Source organism: Nicotiana tabacum, chromosome 14, assembly GCF_000715075.1.
Source record: "Nicotiana tabacum cultivar K326 chromosome 14, ASM71507v2, whole genome shotgun sequence".
In the NCBI taxonomy this organism is placed as follows: domain Eukaryota; kingdom Viridiplantae; phylum Streptophyta; class Magnoliopsida; order Solanales; family Solanaceae; genus Nicotiana; species Nicotiana tabacum.
Genome location: NC_134093.1, coordinates 95433796 through 95452145, shown reverse-complemented (window position 1 = coordinate 95452145; position 18350 = coordinate 95433796). Strand labels below are relative to the sequence as shown.

The window sequence follows — 18350 nt, the reverse complement described above, 5'->3', positions numbered from 1 at the left end:
TCCCAGCGGTGGCTACTAAAGAGCTCAGATTGGACAGCCTGCAGAGACTGAGACTTGAGATACAGCTGCTCAGCGCGCGCAGCTCCTGAAGTCCCCGTATTTATTTTTATTTAGCTCTGTATTTTCATACAGACAACTTTGTATTTATTTTAGACTCTTGTATGTATTACTCTAGAAGATCGTGCACTTGTGACATCGGGTTCAGGAATTTGTAGCAGATGTTTTTTTACGGTTTTAGCTTTCGCATTTATATTTAGATTATTGCAGTTAAATCAGTTCTTCTTCATTAATTAAATTTAAATTGTTAAAAAAGATAAATTATTACAACGTTGGCTTTCCTAGCAAGTGAAATGTTAGGCTCCATCACGGTCCCGACGGTGGAAATGCCGAGTCGTGACAATTACATTCTTCAACAATAATACCCAAAAAAGTCAGTTGATCCTAATAATAATAATTACTAATTGGCACTTGGACGATAATCATTATTACTTTCATCTAAAGATCTTCTTGGATCAACTGGTGACGGTGCATCACTTCCTAAATCTGGCGCCTGAAAAAATATACAGTCAATAAGTAAATTGAGAGGACTAATTCTATTAAAACCTTGTACTCCTAAAAATAGCAGCAAAACATTAACTCGATAAACCGACAAACTAGACTGGAAAATCTCAAAATAAATTAATGTTCGAAAGACGGTCAAACTAAGGGAATAATGCAATTCAAGTTTCACATCTAAGCACAAAAGAAACAGATCCAAGAAATTGCTGAACAACATCAACAAGAGTATACATGCAGGTTCTTCTTCAGGGAGCAATGACTCCTGAAGATCAGAATTCCTAGTTACTTCAGATAGTATAATTCCATATAAACATTATATGGAAGAGAACCTTGTCTGGAATAACTAGATTTCTAATGTGATAGAAGCAGCACAAGTTAGTTATTTCCTTTCAGAAACTGGTCTTATCAGCTAAAAGAAAAAAGAGATGTAGGTTTCTATCTGAACCTAAAAAGGAAGCGAAATGAAAAGGTAATTTGATGAACAGATCTTATCAGCTAACAAAGCAGGGTTTCCATTTCTTGGTGTTTCTCACTTCTCTTGCTAACATTAATAAGGATAAACACTGGTACATAATTGTATAGACAAGTCAATTTTTATTAGCGTGTTGCATTCATACAGTTAAATGTTTTATGGCTACACTCTCTTTGATTAACCAAGAGATTGGGATCATCTACTAATTTTCTGTTCTGTGATTCTACTCTCTACTCTTCTTCTCAATAACTTTCTTTCATTCTGTGATCTTTGACCAAAACCAAAAAAGGGAAAAGTAACACCCCTAATAGCAACAAAACAGAGGAAGGCAAGAGCAGGGGTAGCAGATTTGCAAGATATGACCATCAAGATTGCTTTTAAGGGACATTCACAGCATCCAACCTGGGATTATACCATTGATGTTCTGACAACAATGGGAATTTCAAACTGCCTTTGTACTTGCAATAAAGAGCAGTGAAGCTCAAGACAACCCACATAAAGGTCTATTCAATTGGCAGAAGAGAAAATTTCCATAGTGAATTATGGTATCCTTTACTTGTCAGGCCCTAAAATCCCAGCGACTACTAGCAGCCATATAGCAACATATAGAGCTAAGCTAATCCTTTGGTGAGTATTGTCGAAAAGACCACTTCTCTATTCATATAATTAGAAGATACACCAAGCTCATTGATATTGTTCCTGGCAAACCCAAATGCATCATTTATCATGATTTCCATTGGATCTTGGGGCTCTAAAATATCCTCTATTACATGTGTGTTCTGAGAAGTCTGATGCATAGTTGCATTTGATTCTTCACCATGCCAATACCAAAATTTATAGTTTTTTTGAAAAGGCTTACAAATCAAGTGCTCTTCAACTACATTTCTTCTTTGCCACGTGTTAAAACTACATTCGGTTTGCTAATCCAAGACTTATCAATTCGCATGGCTATAGAAAGGAAGACACAAGATAACATCACAATATCAAAATAAAAAATTTAATTCATATCTTCTAAAGAATATGTAAAGAAAAACCAAAGCAAGAAACAAACAAAGAAAAACAAAAACAGGATACAACTTATTCAGGGAAAAACAAAAAATAAAGCATGTTAGAACTACCATCTAAAAGTTTTCTATATCTTCAACTTAGTCCTAGTAAGTGAAAATATATGTAAGCTACTTTATATGTATAAGTCACTCCGGATTACATGTCACTCTGTATTGCCAAATAAAAAAAACGAAGTGATTCTTAAAATATAGTTTTTGTAACAATATTCAAAGGTGACAACAATGACATTTTACTATGTTATGGCTGCTTTGGTTTACACAAGAGCTCTAAAATATTGAGACATGCAGTGATAAAAAGTGGGAAAGACAAAGATATAGTAGTAAGAAATACAGCCATAAAGGTACAACCTTTTCAATATTAGCATCGCAGAATGGGCAGTTACAATAAAAAACTAAATAACTGGTCTGCTTAGTTCACTGGACAGACTTGTAACTAAATTAAACATATAATATTTTTACTTAAAAACTATCAACCACCGGCACAAGACAATAAGAGAATATAAGTACTTTTTCCTCTAGCAAATACACACAAGTACATACATAGAACAGACTAGCATGTGTGGACATTAGCAAAGACTGCAGACTTGACAAAAAAAATCATAGGAGTAAACGCCTATTTCACTGATAGTAAGGTAACATGCACAAGAACTTCTTGAATTCTAGTTAAATCAATGCTTACTATCTCTATATAAACAGTTAAACAGATATAAAAAAGGTATTAATCTGCCTAAAACAAGTTAGGTCAACAATATAGCCCATGGGCAAACATCTGCAGCAAAAGTTAGATCAACAATGCACTCTGTTTGATACTCTGTATATACACATTTTTATCATGTAATTATGTTATCTACCTTAAGAGAACTTATAAAAAAGATTAAGCACTAATCTTTACTTTGTTGCGAGAACTATCTATATCTTCAACTTAGTTTTCGTAAGTTATAGGTTAAAACATATAAAAATCCAACATCTAATTACAAATTCACACTATTAGGAAGTAACTCAATACTAAGAAAGAATAATATACCTTTAAAAAAAGAAGATTGCTCAAACGAAAGGATAAAGTTAACTGACAAGAGCTATACCTATCAAATATTTTTTTGTCAACCTCGATCCCAATAGCTTCGCCAGTTGTTTTAGATCCCTCGGCTACCTATCAAGGCCATATATAATATTTAGGTTAATATTAGCAGAACAATAATTAAAAATGTCAAAATTAAGTGCATGCAATCCAAATACCAAACAGAGCAGAAAAAATTTAAACAAATATTGAACAGAAAAGTTACAAAAATTAACACAATCGATTGACATAATGAATATCTTCTAATCGCTTTCAATGACAGTAATGCAGACAACAATACTTTTACTCTTCGTTTTCATTATATCTTTAATCGCTTTCAATTGACAGAATGAATCATCGATTATCGAACTGAGAAAAAAATTAGAACATGAATTGGGGAAAATCGCTAAACTTCCAAACATGCATGAACCCTAATAAAGAGAAAGAGAAGATAAACATTGGAGAAAAACACAGAACCCTAACAAAAAGCTTTTGGTACCAAATCTGCGTCTTTACCAAGAGATTACTGAAGCTGCTCGTGCTAAACAAGTTCTGACTATAGAGAGAGTTGGAAACTTACTTGTTCTGATTTGAATTTCTTTTCTTTCAATTAGCCGTAGAAATAGAAATAGAGATTTATGAGAGAGAGAGAGAGAGAGAGAGGAAGAAGCTGTGATCGATTGGGGAAAGAGGGATTTGGGATTTTGGAGGGATGTGAGAGACCTAAATGCGGGAGTTGCAAAAAACTGGAGGGAGACCCAAATATAATAAGTGGGAAATACTAAAATGTATTGAGGGGAAAATATAAATACTTTGAAGAATTAACGGCGGTTCAAACCGCATAATATAGGTTAAACCGTCGTTATAATAATGCTAAATAATGGCGACTTAAACAACATCATTTTATGTTCAATTTTGTGGCGGTTCTTGGAAGCCGCCGTAATATGTCAGCCGTAATTACTCCGATTTTTTTAGTGATCACCTCTTGAAGTAGTACTCTTTTTTCAAGAACATACTTAAACTTTATACCCCGTAATAAGGCTGGCAAGTGGGTCGGGCCCGGTCTTAAGTGGGCTTCACGGGTCCGGTCCTAAGTGGGCCGGTTCTATGCGGTCCGGTCTTAAACGGTCCCGGACTTCGCGGGCTTATTGCTGGAACCGGCTCAGGACCGGGACCACGAACTAACGGTCCCGGGTTAAGTGGGCCCAAACAGGCCTAAACGGGCCCAACAGAAACTTTGTATTTTTAAATTTTTTTTTATAGAAGTTAGAGAAAAAAAATAGTAATAAAGATATATAAGCTATATTCGATTTATATACTATATATACATCTTAAAATATATATATACATAGTATACATCTTAAAATATACTATATATACATCTTAAGATATACTATATATATATAGTATAGTATAGTAGATCTTAAGATATATATACATCTTAAGATATATAAGCTATATATATATATAGTAAGATGTATATATAGTATATCTTAAGATGTATACTATCGAATATGACTTATAAACTATGTATATATATTATAGTATATATATAGTATATTATAGTATATATATAATATATTATATATATATATATATATATATATATATATATATATATATATATATATATACTATACTATACTATACTATATATACATCTTAAGATATATAAGCTATATTCGATTTATATACTATATAAACATCTTAAGATATATATATATATATATACACACACTATACTATATATACATAGTATATAAGTCATATTCGATAGTATACATCTTAAGATATACTATATATACATCTTAAGATATATATATATATATATATATATATATATATATATATATATATATATATATATAAAAAATTCAAGTATATTTCAATTCTTATATCCTTACTGATTGTGCGGATTACCGCCAGTCTTTAAATATAAGGATACTGAATTAGCTAAACTAAGAATTCTCAAATATGTTAAAATAGAAATCTTTAATTGGTGGAAACCTTCCAGGCATATAAAAGCCAGATGTGAGGTGTGAAACAAGTCCAGTTTCCGGTCAAACGGTGATTTCTGTTTTAATTTAATTGAGAAGGCATGGCGGATTACCGCCCGCCACTTGATCCTGTTAAAATGGTATCAGAGCCTAGGTACTTTCATGGTATATATAAGATAGATATGAAATATTCGACATAGATATGTTTCTGAAATATGGATTTAGGAGAAACTAGTATGAAAAATACTAGATTGGAAGAGGTAGATATACCTCAAAACCTTGATTTGTTAAACAAATGGACTATTCCTAAAGTCCCTATTAGAACAATCTATGATTATGGATGGTTTGATAAACTCTCTTCTAAACAACTTGTTAAAACAACTGAGCAATCTTTAGCTTTAAATTCGTCTGAACAGACTATTCGTTTGTTAAACAAGCATGATGTAGATGTTTATAAACACCAGTATAATTATTTGCATATTGGTATGGTTCAAATTGCTTTTAAGCCTTTAACCCTTAAAGGGTTACCAGAGACATTTTTGGCTGCTCTCAGAGATGCCAGAAATTTGAATTTTAGACAGTCTCTGATGGGTTCTATTGAATCTACTGTCGCCTATGGCCCAGTATATTTTAATACTCAACCCAATTTGCAATTATCTTTATCTGATGTTAATATACTTGGTGCATTAACATTAAATGTGAAAACGCATGGTTATAATTATGCGCCTGGTTCTGAACTGATATGTTTATCGTATAGAATATATTTTAAATTACTATCTACGATAAACCCCAGATGTAAATTATATGATACATCTGATCAGACTATTCTAGTGGAAACGAATTTTGCAAAGTCTAAGGTCACCACGAGAAGACCTATTAAGTGGGAAGAAATTAATTTTCCAACCACATGGACTTTGGATTCGGTTATATCCCCCAGTCAGATAACTGATACTGTTAGTAATACTGAGTATTCTCATATTACTCAAAATCCGGATGGTAGGATTTGCATTCAGTTTGACGATAATAGTTCCACTTATAGTAGACAGTCATTTTCTAATAATAGACTGTTGCCTACTATTAGTTCTAGTTATAACAGACATTCCTTTACTAGTCGTAGACTGTTGCCTGATATTCAACACATTTCTCCTGTTGAACCAGTCTATGGACCAGCTAGAAATCGTGCTGCATCTTTACACACAATTTCTACTAAAGTAGGTGATAAACCTGTTGAAAGGATTAAGATTAACCCCAAAATAAATATTGTTCAGGATAGTGATAATATTTCTGATAAGGATATTCCTTCTGCGTCCGAAATGGATTTTGACCCCAATGATTCTTAATGATTCCACACCAAATTGATTTTAGTCCAGGGTCACAAGCTAGAGGTTATATTCAAAAAGAATTTTTTACTGATAAATGGAACCAGTTTAAAACTTGGTTTTTTGATACTTATAGTAAGGAAGATTTAAACAATATTTCACAAGAGTTTTATGAAACTTGTGCTTTACATAATCAAATTATGTATTTTGTTCCTTGGTTTATAACCACATATTTATCACTTTTTATAAAAGTTTTGGAAAGATCTTATAAAGACGGGAGTGGCAATATTACTAAAGCCATTTACCCTCCTCAATCATCTTTTGTTTTACCTAATAATACAGGTATTACTTTTACTGCATTTCAAAAATTTATTGATGAAGATGTTGCTGCAGTCAGCATCGCAGAAATTAATAAATTAATTTTTTAAAATAATTATTTGAGTTTATATGTTAAAGTTTTGGGTGAAAACGTTAGTTTTCTTAATAAAAAACTTGATAATTTAACAGTCTTGATTACGGAGATGAATACGAAAAAGACTTTGACTGATATTGCCTCTTCTTCAGGAAGTAAATCAGAACCTCAGATTGTTGTTACTCATATTCAAAGACCTCCTGATATTCAGAATTTTAAATTTAAATCTTTTGGAGACTTAGAAGAACTTCTTGATAAAAAGTTATCCGGTTTGAATATCAAACCCATTGATTTATCAAATGATTTTGCTGATAAATTAGATTCTACTTTTGACTATAAAAAGGATGTTTTGTCAGAGTTTAATAAACTCAGAAGTTACCCCAAAAAGAATAGTAAGTTTGCAGATAGCAGATATGCTGATAAACCTAGAATGCAGACTTATTATTACAATCGTCCTACTCCTCAAGATGTTTTAATAGAGGAACGTGATTGGAATCAGACTAATACGTCTTACAGTGGTTCCGAAATTTACGAATGGAATCTTGATGGTTTGACTGATAGGCAGTTAACTATTCTAGTACATAGAATGCTTATGTATGCAACTATCTGTAAAAGTGTAAAAAATACAGATAGGAATATTTGCAGAATGATTGTTGCAGGTTTTACTGGCCAACTTCGTGGCTGGTGGGACAATTATTTGTCTGTCGACGAAAGGGCAATGGTTATTAACGCTAAAGCCGTTGACGAAGGACTTGATAACTTAGGCATGGCCCTAGTGGCAAATAGAGAAGATGCCGTTTATACCCTTATTCTTACTATATTAGAACACTTCAATGGTAGATTTACCAACCAAAATGAAACTGTTCGTACTCTCCTTAATAGCCTTAGATGTAAGACTTTAAGTGAGTTTAGGTGGTATAAAGACACCTTTATGAGTAGAGTGATGGAACTACCAGAAAATAAGTTTGAACATTGGAAAGCTAAGTTCATAGATGGCCTTCCCTCTTTATTTGTCGAAAGAGTTAGAAAGGTTTTAAGAGGTAGTTATGGAGAAATTCCTTACGCAGACTATACCTATGGTAAATTAATAGGAATTTGCACACAGAAAGGATTAAACCTGTGCAACGAATTAAGATTGTCCAGACAACTTAAGATGGATAAGCTTAAAGAAAGAAACCAGTTAGGGGACTTTTGCGCCCAGTTCGGTTTACCCGAGACTTCTACTCATAGGAAAAAGAAACATAAGTATCATAGATACCCCAACCAAGACAGTCCTTATAGGAAAAAGAGATCTAGATATAGATCCAAAGAAGAACGAGAAGCCAAGAAAGCACATCGCAAGTCTACTAGATTTACCAAAAATAGGTCTAAGCGAGATCTTGCTGACATTAAGTGTTATAAGTGTGGTAAATTTGGCCATATAGCTCCAAATTGTAAGCTTCAAAAGCTGAAAACCTTAGGACTAGAAGATGAACTACGTGATAAGGTTTATAGTTTGTTATACACTTCTGGATCGGAATCTGATTATTATTCTGAATCAGAATCCGAAGCTGAAATTGATTTGCTTGATTTATCTGATAGTGATAAAAATATTGATAATACTTGTACAACTTGCAAAGGTGATACATGTACTTGTGATGATGAATTTTATAAATTACAATCACAGTTTCAAGACCTAAACATGAAAACTATTACTTCTGATAATGTAATAGAACTTTTAAAAGAAGTTAATGATGAAAAACTTCGTGAAAAAATTATTAATTTGGCTGCTAGTTCAAATTCTAATTCAAGTTCTGGTTTTGCAAAACCTTTTGAAAAAGAATTTGAATATTCCCCGCCTTATTCCTTACTAGAGGTTAATAACCGTTTGTTAAACAAAAATGCAACTCCAGCAAGAGATTCTTCTTTCGATGATTTAAAAATTGAAGTTGATAACTTAAAACGAGAGATCAAATCTCTTAAACAAAATCAAATAATTTGTGATCATAGGATTACTCAGATTGAGAAAATCAATTCTGCAGCTGAGAAATCTAATGATAAAAACAAAGGTATTTTTGAAAATGATATTGAAGAAAAACCTATTAATTTTAATCCTAAACATGATATGTTTTTAGGAATGATGCAAATTATTACTGCTCATAAATGGTACATCAAATGTATTATTCTCATTAATAATAGTTTCTCAATTACAAACATTGCCATGATTGATAGTGAAGCAGATGTTAGCTGCATTCAAGAAGGTTTAGTACCTACGAAATATTTTCAAAAAACTACTCATATGGTTAGATCTGCATCCGGACATGCTTTAGATATAAAGTATAAACTTTCTAATACGGGTATTTGTCAGAATAAAGTCTGTATTCCTCACTTCTTTTTCTTGGTAAAAAACCAGTTATACCCTCCAATTATACTTGGAACACCGTTTATTAACGCCGTTTATCCTTTTACTAGCATAGACTCGAAAGGTTTTACTGCTACTTATAAGGATAAAGAGATAAGTTATACTTTTGTTACAGATCCAGTAACTAGAGATATTAATGCTTTAATTGATATGAAGCAAAAACATGTTGATTCTTTACAATTAGAAATGTTTAGTATGAATATATTTGATACTCTGAATTCTACTAAAGTACAGGAAAAAATCAAATTGATTTCCGAGCAGATTGCTATTGATATTTGTGCTGAGCATCCTAGTGCTTTTTGGAATCGAAAAAGGCATATTGTTACTCTTCCATATGAAGATAATTTCACTGAGGATGATATTCCTACTAAATCTTCGACCTTGTCAGATGAATGCAGAATTGGTAGAATTTTGCAAAAAAGAGATTGATAGTCTGCTATCAAAGGGTTTGATAAAACCCTCAAAATCTCCTTGGTCTTGTACAGCTTTTTATGTTAATAACGCAGCTGAAAAGGAACGTGGTGTTCCTAGATTAGTCATTAATTATAAGCCCTTGAATAAATATTTGAAATGGGTTAGGTATCCTATTCCTAATAAAAGAGATTTATTGTCTAGATTATATGACGCCAATATATTTTCAAAATTTGATTTAAAATCTGGTTATTGGCAGATTCAAATATTTAAAGAGCATACTTATAGAACTGCTTTTAATGTTCCATTTGGGCAATATGAATGGAATGTTATGCCTTTTGGTTTAAAAATGCCCCTTCAGAATTCCAAAAAATTATGAATGATATTTTCAACCCTTATCTAGACTTCGTCATTGTATATATCGATGACATTTTGGTATTTTCCAAAACACTTGAAATGCATATTAAGCATTTAGATATTTTCAAAAGAATTGTTATACAAAATGGTTTGGTAATCTCAAAACAAAAAATGAGCTTATTTCAAACTAACATTCGATTCCAAGGATATTATATTTGTCAGGGGAAGATTACTCCTATTCAACGATCGATTGATTTTGCCTCAAAATTTCCCGATGTTATTACTGATAGAACTCAGTTACAAAGATTTTTGGGAAGTTTAAATTATATTTCACCTTTTTATAAAGATCTGTCACGTGATTTAGCCCCCTTATATGATAGGTTAAAAAAGAATTATAAAAACCCTTGGACTGATAGTCACACTACTTTGGTAAAAAATATTAAACAACGTGTTAAATCTTTACCTTGCTTAACCCTTGCTAATCCTACATGGCAAAACATTATAGAGACTGATGCGTCTAATATTGGTTATGGAGGGATATTAAAACAGATAAATCCCAATGATAAACATGAATATCTGATTAGATTTTACTCTGGTAAATGGTCTGAAGCCCAGAGAAAATACGCTACTGTGGCACATGAAATGTTAACCATAGTAAAATGTGTTTTAAAATTTCAGGACGACTTATACAATCAAAAGTTTTTGATAAAAACTGACGCACAATCTGTTAAATATATGTTTAATAAAGATTTTAAACATGATGCCTCAAAAATGATATTTGCAAGATGGCAAGCTCAATTAGCCCCTTTTGATTTTGAAATACAATATAAAAAGGGAATTGATAATTCTCTGCCAGATTTCTTATCTCGTGAATATTTACAGGATGGAACCCCCTGGGGTAGGGGAAGAGGTAGAGGTTGGGGAAGATCATCCCCACAGTCTAAAGGAAGGTTATCACCTTCGGGATTGTCATACAGATCCTCATCAAACTCCCCAGTTATACAAATGGGAAGAAGGAGTTTAGTCAATGAGAGGATATCTCTCAGAGAAGAATCATCGATTGGACCATCCGTCCATCTGGAAGATATTCCAGAAGATAGTCCGTTATACGCACATTTGCAGGCATATTTGACTGCTCAAAAACAGAAAGATACTTCTGTTAAGCAAAGTAATACTTTTGCTTCCATTACTAAAGATGACAATGATGATATCAAGTCATACGAGAAAGTGCCAAAAAGAGAAATGATATTTCTCTTAGAAAATTCTGACATTCAGAGAAAAGAAGAACCATGGAAGATATTCCAAAGGTATTTAATAAATGGGTTATATTATCCGGGTGAGTCATACAAAACCCGTTCCTACTATGAAACGATACTGACCAGTACTGGAAGTGCAGATTTTCAGCACTTTTCTGGGTATAGCACAGACGAGAACGTTTATAACTTCTCGAAGATTATAATTAAACAGATTATATCTGTTGAAGACTGGGGTATATCCACAATGAAGGAAAGGCAGATAAACCTTAACAAAAATAAAATGAATTTTATTTATTGGGATTATATCCAAGCTTTTGATAAAGTATTATACTACAATAATGATAGACACAAACATACTTGGTTTATAAAAGTATGTGCAAAGATATTTGCAACAACTGTTCCTAATTGGTTTCTAAACTGGTGGTCATACCACGGTCCAACAATAAAGATTTTACCAGATCCATTTCTCATGTTATACAAAGAATGGATAAAAATTTCTCCTTTTATTAACGATTTATATCACGCAGATCATATCTGCTACCCAGAAAAAATTAACTAAATATATTTCTTTCTGGAATTTTCTATCCCTTGGATACAGAAATGGAATCCAGAAGTCGGATTCACTGAAGAACAAGTCCCCTGCTTATATAGGACTTTATACAACAATTTTTGGGACAAGTTAATGAAGAAGGATCCCAAAACAAAGACCTTATATGGTCAAGAGCTCTTGGATTCAATCGAGATGAAGATCCAAGAATATTCTAGGTTTATCAGCATATCTGCTATCTGCAAACTTACTATTTTTTTTGGGGTAACTTCTGAGTTTATTAAACTCTGATAAAACATCCTTTTTATAGTCAAAAGTAGAATCTAATTTATCAGCAAAATCATTTGATAAATCAATGGGTTTGATATTCAAATCGGATAACTTTTTATCAAGAAGTTCTTCTAAGTCTCCAAAAGATTTAAATTTAAAATCCTGAATATCAGGAGGTCTTTGAATATGAGTAACAACAATCTGAGGTTCTGATTTGCTTCCTGAAGAAGAGGCAATATCAGTCAAAGTCTTTTTCGTATTCATCTCCTTAATCAAGACTGTTAAATTATCAAGTTTTTTATTAAGAAAACTAACGTTTTCACCCAAAACTTTAACATATAAACTCAAATAATTATTTTGAGAAATTAATTTATTAATTTCTGCGATGCTGACTGCAGCAACATCTTCATCAATAAATTTTTGAAATGCAGTAAAAGTAATACCTGTATTATTAGGTAAAACAAAAGATGATTGAGGAGGGTAAATGGCTTTAGTAATATTGCCACTCCCGTCTTTATAAGATCTTTCCAAAACTTTTATAAAAAGTGGTAAATATGTGGTTATAAACCAAGGAACAAAATACATAATTTGATTATGTAAAGCACAAGTTTCATAAAACTCTTGTGAAATATTGTTTAAATCTTCCTTACTATAAGTATCAAAAAACCAAGTTTTAAACTGGTTCCATTTAACAGTAAAAAATTCTTTTTGAATATAACCTCTAGCTTGTGACCCTGGACTAAAATCAATTTGGTGTGGAATCATTAAGAATCATTGGGGTCAAAATCCATTTCGGACGCAGAAGGAATATCCTTATCAGAAATATTATCACTATCCTGAACAATATTTGTTTTGGGGTTAATCTTAATCCTTTCAACAGGTTTATCACCTACTTTAGTAGAAATTGTGTGTAAAGATGCAGCACGATTTCTAGCTGGTCCATAGACTGGTTCAACAGGAGAAATGTGTTGAATATCAGGCAACAGTCTACGACTAGTAAAGGAATGTCTGTTATAACTAGAACTAATAGTAGGCAACATTCTATTATTAGAAAATGACTGTCTACTATAAGTGGAACTATTATCGTCAAACTGAATGCAAATTTATCAGTAAAAAATTCTTTTTTACTATAAATGGAACTATTTATCAGTAAAAAATTCTTTTTAAATATAACCTCTAGCTTGTGACCCTGGACTAAAATCAATTTGGTGTGGAATCATTAAGAATCATTGGGGTCAAAATCTATTTCGGACGCAGAAGGAATATCCTTATCAGAAATATTATCACTATCCTGAACAATATTTGTTTTAGGGTTAATCTTAACCCTTTCAACAGGTTTATCACCTACTTTAGTAGAAATTGTGTGTAAAGATGCAGCACGATTTCTATTGAATTTTATAAGAATTTTTTACTGATAAATGGAACCAGTTTAAAACTTGGTTTTTTGATACTTATAGTAAGGAAGATTTAAACAATATTTCACAAGAGTTTTATGAAACTTGTGCTTTACATAATCAAATTATGTATTTTTTTTCTTGGTTTATAACCACATATTTATCACTTTTTATAAAAGTTTTAGAAAGATCTTATAAAGACGGGAGTGGCAATATTACTAAAGCCATTTACCCTCCTCAATCATATTTTGTTTTACCTAATAATACAGGTATTACTTTTACTGCATTTCAAAAATTTATTGATGAAGATGTTGCTGCAGTCAGCATCGCAGAAATTAATAAATTAATTTCTCAAAATAATTATTTGAGTTTATATGTTAAAGTTTTGGGTGAAAACGTTAGTTTTCTTAATAAAAAACTTGATAATTTAACAGTCTTGATTAAGGAGATGAATATGAAAAAGACTTTGACTGATATTGCCTCTTCTTCAGGAAGCAAATCAGAACCTCAGATTGTTGTTACTCATATTCAAAGACCTCCTGATATTCAGGATTTTAAATTTAAATCTTTTGGAGACTTAGAAGAACTTCTTGATAAAAAGTTATCCGGTTTGAATATCAAACCCATTGATTTATCAAATGATTTTGCTGATAAATTAGATTCTACTTTTGACTATAAAAAGGATGTTTTGTCAGAGTTTAATAAACTCAGAAGTTACCCCAAAAAGAATAGTAAGTTTGCAGATAGCAGATATGCTGATAAACCTAGAATGCAGACTTATTATTACAATCGTCCTACTCCTCAAGATGTTTTAATAGAGGAACGTGATTGGAATCAGACTAATACGTCTTACAGTGGTTCCGAAATTTACGAATGGAATCTTGATGGTTTGACTGATAGGCAGTTAACTATTCTAGTACATAGAATGCTTATGTATGCAACTATCTGTAAAAGTGTAAAAAATACAGATAGGAATATTTGCAGAATGATTGTTGCAGGTTTTACTGGCCAACTTTGTGGCTGGTGGGACAATTATTTGTCTGTCGACGAAAGGGCAATGGTTATTAACGCTAAAGCCGTTGACGAAGGACAGTAAAACCTGCAACAATCATTCTGCAAATAAAAGAATCATCGATTGGACCATCCGTCCATCTGGAAGATATTCCAGAAGATAGTCCGTTATACGCACATTTGCAGGCATATTTGACTGCTCAAAAACAGAAAGATACTTCTGTTAAGCAAAGTAATACTTTTGCTTCCATTACTAAAGATGACAATGATGATATCAAGTCATACGAGAAAGTGCCAAAAAGAGAAATGATATTTCTCTTAGAAAATTCTGACATTCAGAGAAAAGAAGAACCATGGAAAATATTCCAAAGGTAATTGATAAATGGGTTATATTATCCGAGTGAGTCATACAAAACCCGTTCCTACTATGAAACGATACTGACCAGTACTGGAAGTGCAGATTTTCAGCACTTTTCTGGGTATAGCACAGACGAGAACGTTTATAACTTCTCGAAGATTATAATTAAACAGATTATATCTGTTGAAAACTGGGGTATATCCACAATGAAGGAAAGGCAGATAAACCTTAATAAAAATAAAATGAATTTTACTTATTGGGATTATATCCAAGCTTTTGATAAAGTATTATACTACAATAATGATAGACACAAACATACTTGGTTTATAAAAGTATGTGCAAAGATATTTGCAACAACTGTTCCTAATTGGTTTCTAAACTGGTGGTCATACCATGGTCCAACAATAAAGATTTTACCAGATCCATTTCTCATGTTATACAAAGAATGGATAAAAATTTCTCCTTTTATTAACGATTTATATCACGCAGATCATATCTGCTACCCAGAAAAAATTAACCAAATATATTTTTTTCTGGAATTTTCTATCCCTTGGATACAGAAATGGAATCCAAAAGTCGGATTCACTGAAGAACAAGTCCCCTGCTTATATAGGACTTTTTACAACAATTTTTGGGACAAGTTAATGAAGAAGGATCCCAAAACAAAGACCTTATATGGTCAAGAGCTCTTGGATTCAATCGAGATGAAGATCCAAGAAAATAAGTTTGAACATTGGAAAGCTAAGTTCATAGATGGCCTTCCCTCTTTATTTGCCGAAAGAGTTAGAAAGGTTTTAAGAGGTAGTTATGGAGAAATTTCTTACGCAGACTATACCTATGGTAAATTAATAGGAATTTGCACACAGGAAGGATTAAACCTGTACAACGAATTAAGATTGTCCAGACAACTTAAGATGGATAAGCTTAAAGAAAGAAACCAGTTAGGGGACTTTTGCGCTCAGTTCGGTTTACCCGAGACTTCTACTCATAGGAAAAAGAAACATAAGTATCATAGATACCCCAACCAAGATAGTCCTTATAGGAAAAAGAGATCTAGATATAGATCCAAAGAAGAACGAAAAGCCAAGAAAGCACATCGCAAGTCTACTAGATTTACCAAAAATAGGTCTAAGCGAGATCTTGCTGACATTAAGTGTTATAAGTGTGGTAAATTTGGCCATATAGCTCCAAATTGTAAGCTTCAAAAGCTGAAAACCTTAGGACTAGAAGATGAACTACGTGATAAGGTTTATAGTTTGTTATACACTTCTGGATCGGAATCTGATTATTATTCTGAATCAGAATCCGAAGCTGAAATTGATTTGCTTGATTTATCTGATAGTGATAAAAATATTGATAATACTTGTACAACTTGCAAAGGTGATACATGTACTTGTGATGATGAATTTTATAAATTACAATCACAGTTTCAAGACCTAAACATGAAAACTATTACTTCTGATAATGTAATAGAACTTTTAAAAGAAGTTAATGATGAAAAACTTCGTGAAAAAATTATTAATTTGGCTGCTAGTTCAAATTCTAATTCAAGTTCTGGTTTTGCAAAACCTTTTGAAAAAGAATTTGAATATTCCCCGCCTTATTCCTTACTAGAGGTTAATAACCGTTTGTTAAACAAAAATGCAACTCCAGCAAGAGATTCTTCTTTCGATGATTTAAAAATTGAAGTTGATAACTTAAAACGAGAGATCAAATCTCTTAAACAAAATTAAATGATTTGTGATCATAGGATTACTCAGATTGAGAAAATCAATTCTCCAGCTGAGAAATCTAATGATAAAAACAAAGGTATTTTTGAAAATGATATTGAAGAAAAACCTATTAATTTTAATCCTAAACATGATATGTTTTTAGGAATGATGCAAATTATTACTGCTCATAAATGGTACATCAAATGTACTATTCTCATTAATAATAGTTTCTCAATTACAAACATTGCCATGATTGATAGTGGAGCAGATGTTAGCTGCATTCAAGAAGGTTTAGTACCTACGAAATATTTTTAAAAAACTACTCATATGGTTAGATCTGCATCCGGATATGCTTTAGATATAAAGTATAAACTTCCTAATACGGGTATTTGTCAGAATAAAGTCTGTATTCCTCACTTCTTTTTCTTGGTAAAAAACCAGTTATACCCTCCAATTATACTTGGAACACCGTTTATTAACGCCGTTTATCCTTTTACTAGCATAGACTCGAAAGGTTTTACTGCTACTTATAAGGATAAAGAGATAAGTTATACTTTTGTTACAGATCCAGTAACTAGAGATATTAATGCTTTAATTGATATGAAGCAAAAACATGTTGAATACACTATACTATATATACATAGTATATAAGTCATATTCGATAGTATACATCTTAAGATATATATAATATATATAGTAAGATGTATATATATTATAGTATAGTATAGTATATACTATATATACAACTTAAGATATATAAGCTATATTCGATATATTCGATATACATATATATATATATAAATATAAGCTTATATGTATACTATACTATACTATAATATATATACATCTTACTATATATAAGCTATATTCGATTTATATACTATATATACATCTTAAGATATACTATATATACATGTATATCTACTATATATATATCTAGTATATCTAGTATACTATGTATATATAGTATATCTTAAGATGTATATATAGTATATCGAATATAGTTTATATATCTTAAGTAGTATATATAGTTGATAAATTTTTCCACCCTCTGAAAAATGATCAAACAAATTTGCAAGTTCTGCAATATAAACTAAACAGTTAGAAATAGTAGGATAATATTGCCTAGAAAATTCATTTGTAGCAATATGAAATTTTTCTAAAAAATCTACAAACATTTTAACATTAGCCCAATCCGCATTTGTAAGGTGCTCATCATCATCACTTACATGAGCATTAAACGTTGAGTTTATGGGGTTTCTATATTCATATGCAATAATTAAACTTTCATACATGTAATTCCATCTAGTTGGACAAGGTTTAGGAACCTTTCTTTCTATTAGGCCAAATTCATCGTATCTTTTAAAATATTCTCTAAGTCTACTTCTACGGTTTGAATAAAAAAGCCAATTAAGAGCCATTTTAACCTTTTCAATTTTAACATTTAAAATTCGCATACCATCACCCACAATTAAATGGTAAATATGATAAATACATCTAACGTGAAAAATGTTACTAAATACAGGACTTAGTATAGTGGTAAGCAAGGCTACAATATTTGTGTTACTAGTAGCATTATCCATTGAAACTGACATTATTTTATCACTAATGCAAAAATATCTACAAATATCCGCAATCGTGCTAGAAATAAACTGCCCTGTGTGACGTGAATTAATTATTCTATAAGCAATAATGCGCTTTTGCATTATCCAATGCTCATCAATCCAATGACTGGTAACAGTAAGGTAATC

At 31.7% G+C, this 18350-nt stretch overlaps 1 long non-coding RNA gene across 1 annotated transcript; it reads right to left on the bottom strand.

Moving 5' to 3' along the window:
* Positions 1–254: 254 nt before the first annotated feature.
* Positions 255–3940, bottom strand: LOC107771727 (uncharacterized). Its single transcript, XR_001644869.2, has 3 exons — positions 3735–3940; positions 3180–3247; positions 255–550 (listed from the first exon to the last, which is right to left on the bottom strand). It is a non-coding gene; the product is annotated as an uncharacterized LOC107771727 (long non-coding RNA).
* Between the last annotated feature and the right edge of the window lie 14410 nt (positions 3941–18350).